Source organism: Bos javanicus, chromosome 1, assembly GCF_032452875.1.
Source record: "Bos javanicus breed banteng chromosome 1, ARS-OSU_banteng_1.0, whole genome shotgun sequence".
NCBI lineage: Eukaryota > Metazoa > Chordata > Mammalia > Artiodactyla > Bovidae > Bos > Bos javanicus.
In genome coordinates this window covers 129,643,467-129,654,122 of record NC_083868.1, presented here as the reverse complement: position 1 = coordinate 129,654,122, position 10,656 = coordinate 129,643,467, and the positions used below count along the sequence as shown (strand labels likewise).

Genomic DNA, 10,656 nt, shown 5'->3' with positions numbered 1-10,656 from the left:
TGTGTAATAGATATCTACTATCCTAAAACGATTACTAAAATAAAAATATGATAAGCCAACAAGGTATATAAAGTGGATCATTAAAAAAATTATTACTTTGGAAAAAAGCAGAAAAGAAAGATCATGAACAGCTTAGACAAATAAAACCTAACAGATTTCTGGTTCAGTGTGTAAGGAGTTTGGAAGTCATTACTCTATCCTGACAATTAAAAGGCCGAACAAACTGAAAATCAACAGATCTTCTTAGGTATGTCAGAGAAGTGAGGTTACAGGGCAAACTGCTACCCCCAAATTGGAGAGACAGGTGGATACATACATAGAATCACAACTTCTGTAGGAACCAGCACAGAAGTCAGAAAAATGGCTGGAGGTTCAGTGTGGACAAGCATGAGGGTTAAAAACTCTAGACAGAATCATAGGGTGACCTTCAGACTTCTGTGAGTTTTACCTCCAGAAGTTGGACCAGGTCCTTGTTACGAGTCCAAGCTCATACTGCTCACCGTGAATCAAGAGACGGGGTGTTGGGACAAGGAATAGTGAGTTTTTCAGGAAACCCAGCAGATTGACAAGGTGGTAGACTCGTGTCCCACTGAACCATCTTACCTGAGTTAGAATTCAGGTTTGCTTTGTACTAAAATAGGAGGGGTGCGGCTGGTTGTTGCAGACTCCTTGATGTCAGCCAGACTCAGAGAGGGTGTGACAATCCTTTGTTCTTGCAGATGTCCACATAGATCTGTTCATGGTGTTCATGTAAATTTCCAACAAGAAAAATGTTATCCTCAGACCTGCAACTTTTTATCTCTGTATGAATGAGAAGTGTTATTCTTTTAAAGGTCAATCCTGGAGGGTGGAGCCTTGAGAAGGGACTATCCTATGTGCTTCAGGCTATAATCAACGTTCCTTTACAAAGGTGCAGAAACGGCAGACTAAGCCCAGGCAAGAGAGCACAAAGGTAGGCACTAATGAAATAGATCTGATATGGAGTCAGAGTTGTTCTCTGTTACATTTTCACAATAAATATCAGAGAAAAATCCCCACCTGCTTCCTTCAGGGGTATGGGGAAAGTAACCATTTTGAAATCTACCAGAACACTGTGTTCTTTAGTTTTTCACATTTAATTTATTTGTTTCTTTATGGTTGCACTGGGTCTTCATTCCTGTACTTGGCCTTTCTGTGGCCTTTCTATGGTAAGTGGGAGCTACTCTCTGGTTGCAGTGCATGAGCTTCTCATTGTGGTGGCTTCTTTTGTTGCTGGGCACGGATTCTAGGGCATATGGGCTATGATTGTTGTGATGCATGGGCTTAGTTACCCTGGGCCCCCTGCATTGGCAGACAGATTCTTAACCACTGAACCACTAGGGAAGTCCCTTTGTTTTCATTATGAGGCCTGAGCTCAAGAGAAACTATTTTGTCAGAACCTAACCACATTCTAAAGGAGATCAGTCCTGGATGTTCTTTGGAAGGAATGATGCTAAAGCTGAAACTCCAGTACTTTGGCCACCTCATCCGAAGAGTTGACTCATTGGAAAAGACTCTGGTGCTGGGAGGGATTGGGGGCAGGAGGAAAAGGGGACGACAGAGGATGAGATGGCTGGATGGCATCACCGACTCGATGCACATGAATTTGAGTGAATTCCAGGAGTTGGTGATGGACAGGGAGGCCTGGCATGCTGTAATTCATGGGGTCGCAAAGAGTCGGACACGACTGAGCAACTGAACTGAACTGAACCTGCTAGGGTTTTATCAGAGCCTAGATGATCTGGGGGAGGGAAAATACGGAACTCTGCTTCCTGCTAGCCATCCTGCCACACCTAACAGTGTAGAGGAGAAACTGCTAAGTACACGTAAAGTTCACAGAGGCACAGGCTCACTTAGAGACCAATCCCTAATCACAGGACTCTAGAACACTTCCTCTCCCTCCACACCTCACCACCACAGTACTAAAGGCCTATTTACAACAATTCATTTTACTCAGTGTATTATGTCTATCAAGAAAAAATGACAAAACATGCTAAAGAGGAAAAAAGTTTGATGAGCCAATACATGCATCAGAACCAGAATCAGATAGAGCAGAAATGTTGGAACTATTGGAAGAGGAATTTAAAACAACAACGATTAACACGTTGAGGTCTCTGATAGATAAGTAGGCAGCATGAAAGAATAAATTGGCAATGTAGGGAGAGAGATGGAAATTCTAAGAAAAAGTCAAAAAGAAATACCAGAGATCAAAAATCTGTGACAAAAATGAAGAATACCTTTGATGACTAAGTAGACTGGATTTATCATGGCTGAGGAAAGAGTCTCTACCCTTGAGAATATGTCAATAGAAACTTGCAGAATGGAAAAGTAAGGAGAAAAGAGAGACTGAAAAAAAAAAAAAAACAGACTATCACAGAACTATGGAGAAACTACAAGTCATGTAACATACGTGTCACAGGAATACCAGAAGGACAAGAAAAAGAAAGGAGTACAAGAAATATGTGAAGCAATAATGACTGAGCATTTCTCCCAAATTAATGTCACACCAAACCACAGATCCAAGAAGCTCATAAAACACCCAGCAGGATAAATTCCAACAATTAACACTGAAGTGTTTCATACACAAACTGCAGAAACTGAATACAAAGTCTTGAATGAAGCCAGAGGAAAAACACCTTACCAATGGAAAAGCAAAGATAAGAATTATAGCAGACTTCTCCTCAGAAACCATGCAAACAAACAAAGAGTGCAGTGACATATTTGTGTTAAGAGGAAAAGAAAAATGCAAAAATCTAGAATTTTGTATCCTCAAAAATTATCCTTCAAAAATGAAGGCAAATAAGGACTTTTTCAGAAAAACAAAAATTGAGGGAATTTGTTGCCAGTAGACTTACCTTGCAAGAAATGTTAAAAGAAGTTCTTTAGAGAAGTAAAATGAATTAAGTCAGAAGCTTCAGTTCAGTTCAGTTCAGTCGCTCAGTCATGTCTGACTCTTTGCGACCCTGTGAATCGCAGCACACCAGGCTTCCCTGTCTATCACCAACTCCCGGAGTTCACTCAAACTCACGTCCATTGAGTCGGTGATGCCATCCAGCCATTTCATCCTCTGTTGTCCCCTTCTCCTCCTGCCCCCAATCCCTCCCAGTATCAGAGTCTTTTCCAATGAGTCAACTCTTCGCATGAGGTGGCCAAAGTACTGGAGTTTCAGCTTTAGCATCATTCCTTCCAAAGAACACCCAAGTCTGATCTTTAGAATGGACTGGTTGGATCTCCTTGCAGTCCAAGGGACTCTCAAGAGTCTTCTCCAACACCACAGTTCAAAAGCATCAATTCTTCGGCACTCAGCTTTCTTCACAGTCCAACTCTCACATCCATACATGACCACAGGAAAAACCATAGCCTTGACTAGACGGACCTTTGTTGGCAAAGTAATATCTCTGCTTTTGAATATGCTATCTAGGTTGGTCATAACTTTCCTTCCAAGGAGTAAGCGTCTTTTAATTTCATGGCTGCAATCACCATCTGCAGTGATTTTGGAGCCCCCCAAAATAAAGTCTGACACTGTTTCCACTGTTTCCCCATCTATTTCCCATGAAGTGATGGGACCAGATGCCATGATCTTCGTTTTCTGAATGTTGAGCTTTAAGCCAACTTTTTCACTCTCCTCTTTCACTTTCATCAAGTGGCTTTTTAGTTCCTCTTCACTTTCTGCCATAAGGGTGGTGTCATCTGCATATCTGAGGTTATTGGTATTTCTCCCGGCAATCTTGATAGATCTGCATAAAGAAAGGAAGAGCATTGGAGAAAGAGTAAGTGAAGGTAAAAGAAAATCTTTCCTTTTTCTTATTCTTAATTGATCTAACAGATAACAGTTTGTTCAAAATAAAGCAACAATATAGTAGATTAATGTATAAGTGAAGTGAATGATGGCTGTGATACAAAGGATGGGAAGAAATACCTTTGTTACTATAATGTACTCACACTACCCATGAAGTTGTGTGGTGTTATTTTAAAGTGGATTTAGATTAGTTGTAACTATATATTGCAAACTCTAAGGCAGCCACTATGAAAAGAAATAGAACTTGTACCCTTAGAAAGAAAATGGAAACACATAATGTTCAATTAAAACCATTAAAGGCAGAAAAAGACTGGAAGGCAAAAATAGGAACAAAGAACAAGGGCAACAAATAGAAAATAGTAAAAAATGTGGTTGGTATTAATCCAGCATTATCAATAAATGCTTTAAATGGCAATGGTTTAAATATACTAAATGAAGACAGAGATGGTCAGAGTAGATTAAAAAGCAAGACACAACTACATGTAGCCTATAAGAAACCCCTCTTTATATTGTATATAAAGACACATATAGATTAAAAGTATGGAGAAAGATACACTTTGCTGCTGCTGCTGCTGCTGCATTGCTTCAGTCATGTCCGACCCTTTGTGACTCTATGGACTGTAGCCCACCAGGTTCCTCTGTCCATGGGATTCTCCAGGCGAGGATGCTTGAATGGGTTGCTGTACCCTCCTGCAGGGGATCTTCCCGACCCAGGGAACGAACTCATGTCTCTTATGTCACCTGCATTGGCAGGCAGGTTCTTTACAACTAGTGCCACCTGGGAACCCCACACCTTGTTAACACTAATCAAAAGACAGTGAGAATAGTTATATTTCAGACAGAGCAGAATTTAGAGCAAGAAAAGTTATCAGGGATAAAAAAGGGTATGGCATATGATAAAGGGGCCAGTTCTCCAAGAAGTCATGATAATCCTTAGTGTGTGTGTGTCAAAACGTGTGAAACAAAACATAGAACTGCAAGAAAAAAATAGGATGAATCCACTGTTATAGTTGGAGAATTCAGTACCCCTTTAACAAAATGGACAGATCCAGTAAGGACATAGTTGTACTCAAAAGCACCATCCATCAACTGGCTATAGTTGACATCTGTTGACTACTTCCTCCAACAATAGTAGGATACACATTCTTCTCAAGCTCACATGGAACATTCACCAAAATAGATCACATTCTGGGCCATAGAACACACCTTAACACACTTAAAAGAATAGAAATCATACAATGCCTACTCTCAGGTCACCATGGAATTGAACTAGAAGTTAAAAACAAAAAGATAATCAAATGTACACTGCATATTTACTAAGATGGACTGTATTCTGGGACAAAATACAAGTCTCAATAAATTTAAAAAGTTTCAAGTCATACAAAATAATTCTATGACTATAATAGAATTAAATTAGAAATTAATAACAGGCAAATATCTGGAAAAATACCAAATATAGAGCAGCCAAGTAACATACTAGTAAATAACCCATGATTAAAGAAGAAGTTTTAAAAAGAAAAATTTTAAGTTATTTTGATTTGAATTATAAAGAAAACAACATATAAAAATTTACGGGATGTTGACAAAGCAATTCTTAAGGGGAAACTTATAGCATGAAATGCTTATATTGGAGAAAAAGAAAGATCTCAAAACAACCTCAGTTTCCACCTTAAGAAACTAGAAAAAGAAGCAGAATAAAGAGAGTAAACAGAAAATCAACACAGAAATCAATATAAAACAGAAGAACAATAGCAAAACAAAACAAGAACCAAAAACTGGATCTTTGAGAAATCAAAGTTGATAAACTTCTGGTTAGACTGATTAGAAATAAAAGAGAATATACAAATTACTAATATCAGGAATAAGAGAAGGAATATCATTATAGAATATATAGATAATAAAAATTTACCAGTAATACTGTGGACAGTATTTACTAATAAATTTGAAAACTGACATGAAATGGACCAATTCCTTGAAAGATACAAACTAGCAAAGCTCACTCAAAAAAAAATAAATATAAAAGCTACCTGAATAACCCTATATCTACTAAAGAAATTAAAATTTTGTTTAAAAAACCTTCCCTCACTGTAAACTCCAGGCCCAGATGGCTTAATTGGTGAATTCTACCAAACATTTAAAGGGGAAACGATACAAATTCTACACAAACACTTCCAGAAAAATGAAGAGACTAAAAGGTTTCTTCATTGTGAGATGTATGGATGGCATCACTGACTCAATGGACATGAGTTTGAATAAACTCCAGGAGTTGGTGATAGACAGGGAGGCCTGGCGTGCTGCAATCCATGGGGTCTCAAAGAGTCAGACACAACTGAGCAACTGAACTGAACTGAAAAGGTTTCTCAACTCATTCTAGGCAGCTAGCATTACTCTCACACTAATACTAAAATCAGACAAACACTTCAAGAAAAGGTAACAATGGACTCCTATCTTCATGAACATAAAGTAAAAATTGTTAAAGTTTTATTAAATCAATCCAACAATATTTATGGAAGTATGGTACATTCTTATCAAATGGGTTTATTCCAGGAATACAGGGTTGGTTTAACATACAAAAATCAATCAGTGTAATTCACTGTATTAAACTATATAAAGTCCCATGATCATCTCAACAGGTTTGAAAAAAATTTATAGGAGTCCAGTATTCATTCCTGAAATAAATTTCCAGCTGCCTGGAAATAGAAGAGAATTTCTACAAACTGACAAAGGACATATATGAAAAACTACTGCTACCATCACACTTAATATAAAAGATAGAATGCTTCCCCTCGAAGATCAAAGGAATGCGATAAGGATGTTAGCTCTCGCTACTGATATTTGACATCGTACTAGTGGTTCTAGCAAGTGCAATCAAGTAAGAAAAGGGAAAAATGGCCTCCAGATTGTAAAAGAAGAATTAAAGCTATCTTTATTTACAGACAATGTAAAGCACCTGATGGAATTTACAGACAACCTAGTAGAACTAAAAAAGCGAGTTGAGCAGGTTTTCAGGATATTATATACAAAAATCAATAGTATCTCTATAGACTAGCAACACTGACAAATCAAAATGAAAATAACATTTATAAATAACATCAAATATATAAACCCTAAGGATATGTCTAATGCTATATTTTAGCAATCCTTATGCTATATTTTAAAAATTAACCCAAAATGGGCCATAGACCTAAACATGAAATATACAACTATGAACCTTCTAAAAGAAAACATTGTGACCTTGGGTTAGTCAAAGCATAACCCATAAAAGAACACAGTGATAAATTTAAAATTTCTCTTTACAAGATATTGTTAAAGGCAAGCCACAAAGTGGGAGAAAATATTTGCAAACATTTTAAATATAGGACACGTATCAAGAATATATAAGAATTCCTGAAATTCAGTAAGGAAACAAATAACCCAACTTTAAAAATAGGCATAAGATTTGAATAGACAAATTATCAAAAAAGATACATGAATAGCAAATATGCACATTAACATACAGACACTACTATATATGGGCTTCCCAGGTGACTCAGTGGTAAAGAATCCACCTGCTAATACAGGAGATGCAGGTTTGATCCCTGGGTTGGGAAGATCCCCTGGAGAAGGAAATGGCAACCCACTCCAGTATTCTTGCCTGGGAAATCCCATGGACAAAGGAGTCTGGCTGGTTACAGTCCATGGGGTCACAAAGAGTCAGACATGACTTAGCAACTATACAACAACTACTACTATATATAAGATAATCAACAAGGTACTACTGCATAGCACAGCGAACTCTATCCAATATTCTACATAAGAGTTCATAGGCATTTTATTTGTAATAATCAGAGAAAAACACCCCCAAAGTCCCTCAACAGGTGAATGGATAGCAAATTGTGGTACATCCATATAATGGAATATTATTCAACAATAAAAAGGAATACGCTGACATGATAACATGTATGAAGCTTAAAATAATTATGCTGAATGCAAAAATCCAAAAAAAGAATTCGTGCTTATGATTATAATCTGGAGCTTATAGAACTCTAAAAAATGCAAACCAGTCTGTAGAGAAAGAAATCTTGGTTGCCTGGGGGAAGGTGTTGTACAGGAAGAATGGGAGGAAGAAATGGGCTGATGGACATGTTCATTATCTTGAATGTGGTGATGGTTATGTGGCATGTACATACATAGGTGAAAACTTATCAGATCATAAGCTTATTTGTGTGTAGTTTCAGTTCAGTTCAGTCACTTAGTCGTGTCCGACTTTTTGTGACCCCATGAATCACAGCACGCCAGGCCTCCCTGTCCATCACCAACTCCTGGAGTTCACTCAAACTCATGTCCATTGAGTCAGTGATGCCATCCAGCCATCTCATCCTCTGTCGTCCCCTTCTCCTCCTGCCCCCAATCCCTCCCAGCCTCAGGGTCTTTTCCAATGAGTCAACTCTTCACATGAAGTGGCCAAAGTATTGGAGTTTCAGCTTAAACATCAGTCCTTCCAAAGAACACCCAGGACTGATCTCCTTTAGGTTGGACTGATTGGATCTCCTTGCAGTCCAAGGGACTCTCAAGAGTCTTCTCCAATACCACACTTCAAAAGCATCAATTCTTTGGTGCTCAGATTTCTTCACAGTCCAACTCTCACATCCATACATGACCACTGGAAAAACCATAGCCTTGACTAGACGGACCTTTGTTGGCAAAGTAATATCTCTGCTTTTGAATATGCTATCTAGGTTGGTCATAACTTTCCTTCCAAGGAGTAAGCGTCTTTTAATTTCATGGCTGCAATCACCATCTGCGGTGGTTTTGGAGCCCCCCAAAATAAAGTCTGACACTGTTTCCACTGTTTCCCCATCTATTTCCCATGAAGTGATGGGACCAGATGCCATGATCTTCGTTTTCTGAATGTTGAGCTTTAAGCCAACTTTTTCACTTTCCTCTTTCACTTTCATCAAGTGGCTTTTTAGTTCCTCTTCACTTTCTGCCATAAGTGTGGTGTCATCTGCATATCTGAAGTGATTGATATTTCTCCCAGAAATCTTGATTCCAGCTTGTGCTTCTTCCAACCCAGCCTTTCTCATGATGTACTCTGCATAGAAGTTAAATAAGCAGGGTGACAATATACAGCCTTGACGTACTCCTTTTCCTATTGGGAACCAGTCTGTTGTTTCATGTCCAGTTCTAACTGTTGCTTCCTGACCTGCATACAGGTTTCTCAAGAGGCAGGTCAGGTGGTCTGGTATTCCCATCTCTTTCAGAATTTTCCACAGTTTATTGTGATCCACACAGTCAAAGGCTTTGGCATAGTCAATAAAGCAGAACTAGATGTTTTTCTGGAACTCTCTTGCTTTATCCATGATCCAGCAGATGTTGGCAATTTGATCTCTGGTTCCTCTGCCTTTTCTAAAACCAGCTTGAACATCTGGAAGTTCATGGTTCAGGTACTGTTGAAGCCTGGCTTGGAGAATTTTGAGCATTACTTTACTAGCGTGTGAGATGACTGCAATTGTGTGGTAGTTTGAGCATTCTTTGGCATTGCCTTTCTTTGGGATTGGAATAAAAACTGACCTTTTCCAGTCCTGTGGCCACTGCTAAGTTTTTCAAATTTGCTGGCATATTGAGTGTAGCACTTTCACAGCATCATCTTTCAGGATTTGAAATAGCTCAACTGTGTGTAGTTTATTGTACACCAATTATTTCTGAATAAGCCTGTTTAATTGTTTAATTTTTAAAAACAACAGGGCACGTGTATACCTGTGGCAGATTCATGTTGATATATGGCAAAACCAATACAATATTGTAAAGTTAAAAATAAAAAATAAAAACAAAACAAAGAAATTGTAGAGATAAGAATAAGGGGAATAGTGAAAAATAGCTACATTAATTTTTTAATTTATTTTTATTTTTTTGGCCACACCATGTGGCTTGTGGAATGTTAGTTCCCTGACCAGGGATTGAACCCAGGTCCATGGCGATGAAAGCACCAAGTCCTAACCACTGGACTGCCAGGGAATTCTCTATATTAAAAATTTTAATAATAATTTAAACAGTATTTGCATTGTCAAAGGTAATATTTTGAAAACTTTGACTTTTAATTTTATTGAATAGTGAATTGCTATCTTTTCTTCGTATTTACAAAACATTTAAAATTTTAGATTTATGAACACCAATTAGAATGACTGTTTGAGTGAATATTTTGGCTTATATATTATGTATTTTCTTCCAATTATCTTTGAGTACAGAGCTGCTCTAGTGTGTTCTTCATTTATGAATCATATCAAGTAAATTTTCATGCACAAACATTCCTAAAAACAAAACAAAACAAAACAAAACAACAGGGCAAGTCCACTGGAAATTGTTAAGGTCAAGGATATGTGTATTCTTTTCTCATATGTTCCATGGAACCCTATGCCAGGCCTGGGTGTGCAGAAAGCCGTTGACAATCATTTAATTACCTTCATCTCTGCAACATGTACCAGCACAGAAAAAAAAACTCATTGAATGGGGATTGTTACTTGTGCCACTTGGCTGAGTGGAAATTGTGATTTACTGACGTAGCCAAAGTCACGGTGGATGAGGGGAATTGGTGTGGTCACTCATTTCTCTGGACTTCTAGTTCAAGTCAGTTCATTTACATCTGAAATGTTTGCAGCCCTGGGTGGGTTTTAAAGAGACAAAACACATGCCACACAGCCAGGGAACAAAATGGCAAGAGGCAAGAATGATGATGATGGTGGAGGAGATGATAGTCATAGCAGTAATATTATCTACCACTTGCTGGGCACTGACTATGTGCCAGGGCTGTATTGTTCCATGGCTGTTAACCCTCTCCCTGGGCCTATGAGGAAGCTGTT

The 10,656-nt window shown here is 38.2% G+C and overlaps 1 non-coding gene across 1 annotated transcript; it reads right to left on the bottom strand.

Annotated features, from left to right (window-relative positions):
* Positions 1-9,741: 9,741 nt before the first annotated feature.
* On the bottom strand, positions 9,742-9,814 carry TRNAE-UUC (transfer RNA glutamic acid (anticodon UUC)). The gene has a single exon. It is a non-coding gene; the product is annotated as a tRNA-Glu (tRNA).
* Positions 9,815-10,656: the final 842 nt, after the last annotated feature.